The following is a 3,302-nucleotide window of genomic DNA, read 5'->3' on the forward strand; positions in this document are numbered from 1 at the left end:
ACAGTCGTGTATAATCACAGTCGTGTATAATCACAGTCGTGTATAATCACAGTCGTATAATCACAGTCGTGTATATCCCGCAGACACCTTGACGGCCCTGAAAGAACTTCAATGGACTCTATGTAAACTGGAAACCACATATCCTGAGGCTGTATTGTCTTTATTGACGCTGGGGATTTTAATAAGGCTAATCTGAAAACAATGAATGAGCGACCCGGGCTGGCAAATTTATGGATCATTGTTACTCTAACTTCCGCGACGGAAGCAAAGCCCTCCCTCGCCCTCCTTTCAGAAAATCTGACCACGACTCCATTTTTGTTGCTTCCAGCCAGGTCTGCTCAGGTCTGTTCAACGCTGGTCCGACCAATCTGATTCCACACTTCAAGATTGCTTCGATCACGTGGACAGGGATATGTTCCGGATAGTGTCGGACAATAACATTGATGTATGTAATTGCTGATTCGGTGAGTGAGTTTATTAGCAAGTGCATTGGTGACATTGTACCCACAGTGACATAGGCCAATGGTTAACCAATCATATTTTTCAAGTCCTGAAAGGCAAAATTCCAGGTAACCTTGGAGAGGAAGATATGCCTTACAAGTTTGCTTCTGAGGAAGAGCTGCAAAAGTAAGTAACTAGCTGTATTAGGTGGAAATATAGAAGGTCATTTCGTCAAACTTCATTCAAAATATAGATGTTTTTCTTGAGACAATATGTGTGGGCATAGGCAGATGTTGAAATTGGAGGATGCATTTGGGCATATTCTATAATGAGATTCAATAGGCTACATCTGTCCGTACAAACGTTGAGAAATGATGACGTAATTTAAATTTGTATTGCTCTCTTCCACCTTAAACCCCATGAGCTCTCTCTCTCTCTTTCTGTGTGTGTGTGTGTGTGTGTGTGTGTGCGTGCGTGCGTGCGTGTGAGTGTGTGTGAGTGCGTGTGTGTGTGTGTGTGTGTGTGTGTGTGTGTGTGTGTGTGTGTGTGTGTGTGTGTGTGTGTGTGTGTGTGTGTGTGTGTGTGTGTGTGTGTGTGTGTGTGTGTGTGTGCGTGCGTGTGTGTGTGTGTGTGTGTGTATGTGTGTGCGTGCATATGGATATTTTACATGTGGCCACCTAAGTATGGCTGCTGACATTAACCATAAACAAATGAAAGATAATAATAAGTACTAAGAACATGATATACCCTGGGTGGTCATGACTTAGGCTGGGTAGTCATGACATAGGCTGGGTGGTCATGACTTAGGCTGGGTGGTCATGACATAGGCTGGGTGGTCATGACATAGGCTGGGTGGTCATGACTTAGGCTGGGTGGTCATGACATAGGCTGGGTGGTCATGACATAGCGTGGCTGGTTTTGACATAGCATGTGTGGTAATGACATAGTCTAGGTAGTGATTTGTGAAAGTAACATTGTGTGAGCCCCAAATAGCAGTTGAGGTGACAGAGTGCAAACGAGCAAGTGAGGATTACTAGCAGTCTTATTTTGTGTTGTAAACATATTGCCTAATTCTAGTGCATGTTTAAAGATGTTTCCTGTCTGGCAGAGCCTGTGGCCTAACAACAGCCTGAAGGCCTATTGGTCCTTGTTTTCTCCAACCAGACCAGGTTGTGTTTACCATGTTGCAATAGGCGACAGTATCAGCGCTGGTTGAGGCCTCCTCTGTGCTGCCGGTCCTACTTCATTCCACCCCCTGTCTGATGTGACAGATACAGGCCTACTGTGTGAGCTAACTAACATAAGTCAGAGTGCACAGACCACATTCTTCTACATTATCTCACAGGCAGCCATGCTTGACTGAGACAATTGTTCCTCTGTGGAGGACACAATCTGTGTGTGTGTGTGTGTGTGTGTGTGTGTGTGTGTGTGTGTGTGTGTGTGTGTGTGTGTGTGTGTGTGTGTGTGTGTGTGTGTGTGTGTGTGTGTGTGTGTGTGTGTGTGTGTGTGTGTGTGTGTGTGTGTGTGTGTGTGTTATGTAATACAGTGCTGACAGACATTACCTAAACAAAAGGGACATTTACACACACTCTCAATCCACCTAATACCTCGGAGCTCCTGTCCCCTAGCTGCAGAGATCCAGATAAGTAGCCCTACCAGCCAGCCCTAGCGTCTCACCGGCCCCAGCCTCAGCCTCAGCCCCAGCTCCAGCCTCCAGCCCCAGTCCCAGCCCCAGCCCCAGTCCCAGCCCCAGCCAGGCTCCCTCTGGGCTGGGCAGATTCCTCTCAACAAACTTTTTAATGACACCTAACACTTGTGTTCTGTTGCCCCCTAGCTGCAGAGCTCCAGACCAGTAGCCCTACCAGCCAGCCCTACCGTCTCCCCTGCAGAGCTCCAGACCATTAGCCCTACCAGCCAGCCCTACCGTCTCCCCAGCAGAGGTCCAGACCAGTAGCCCTACCAGCCAGCCCTACCATCTCCCCTGCAGAGCTCCAGACCAGTAGCCCTACCAGCCAACCTTACCATCTCCCCAGCAGAGCTCCAGACCAGTAGCCCTACCAGCCAGCCCTACCGTCTCCCCTGCAGAGGTCCAGACCAGTAGCCCTACCAGCCAGCCCTACCGTCTCCCCAGCAGAGGTCCAGACCAGTAGCCCTACCAGCCAGCCCTACCATCTCCCCTGCAGAGCTCCAGACCAGTAGCCCTACCAGCCAGCCTTACCATCTCCCCAGCAGAGCTCCAGACCAGTAGCCCTACCAGCCAGCCCTACCGTCTCCCCAGCAGAGCTCCAGACCAGTAGCCCTACCAGCCAGCCCTACCGTCTCCCCTGCAGAGGTCCAGACCAGTAGCCCTACCAGCCAGCCCTACCGTCTCCCCTGCAGAGGTCCAGACCAGTAGCCCTACCGTCTCCCCTGCAGAGCTCCAGACCAGTAGCCCTACCAGCCAGCCCTACCGTCTCCCCAGCAGAGCTCCAGACCACTAGCTCTACCATTTTCCCCAGAATGGCTCTCTCCGGGTCGGGTGGCTTCCTCTCTGAGGATCAGTTCATCTGTTCTATCTGCCTGGATGTGTTCACCAACCCAGTCTCCACACCCTGTGGTCACAGCTACTGTCTGGACTGCATCTCCACCTACTGGGATGGTATGTATTGTGGCTTTGTATATACGGTAGACTACCTGAAATATAAATGTTTACATAGGCCTATATACTGTATATTACCTGAAATATAAATGTTTACATAGGCCTATATACTGTATATTACTTGAAATATAAATGTTTACATAGGTCTATATACTGTATATTACCTGAAACATAAATGTACATAGAGCCTATATACTGTATATTACCTGAAATAGAAATGTTT

The 3,302-nt window shown here is 49.0% G+C and overlaps 1 long non-coding RNA gene across 1 annotated transcript; it reads left to right on the plus strand.

The window, feature by feature from the left end:
• The first annotated feature begins 149 nt into the window (after window positions 1-149).
• On the plus strand, window positions 150-3,132 carry LOC135531504 (uncharacterized). Its single transcript, XR_010454015.1, has 3 exons — window positions 150-464; window positions 549-627; window positions 2,276-3,132. It is a non-coding gene; the product is annotated as an uncharacterized LOC135531504 (long non-coding RNA).
• Window positions 3,133-3,302: the final 170 nt, after the last annotated feature.

The sequence above is a fragment of the Oncorhynchus masou genome, unplaced genomic scaffold, assembly GCF_036934945.1.
Source record: "Oncorhynchus masou masou isolate Uvic2021 unplaced genomic scaffold, UVic_Omas_1.1 unplaced_scaffold_16092, whole genome shotgun sequence".
Classification (NCBI taxonomy): domain Eukaryota; kingdom Metazoa; phylum Chordata; class Actinopteri; order Salmoniformes; family Salmonidae; genus Oncorhynchus; species Oncorhynchus masou.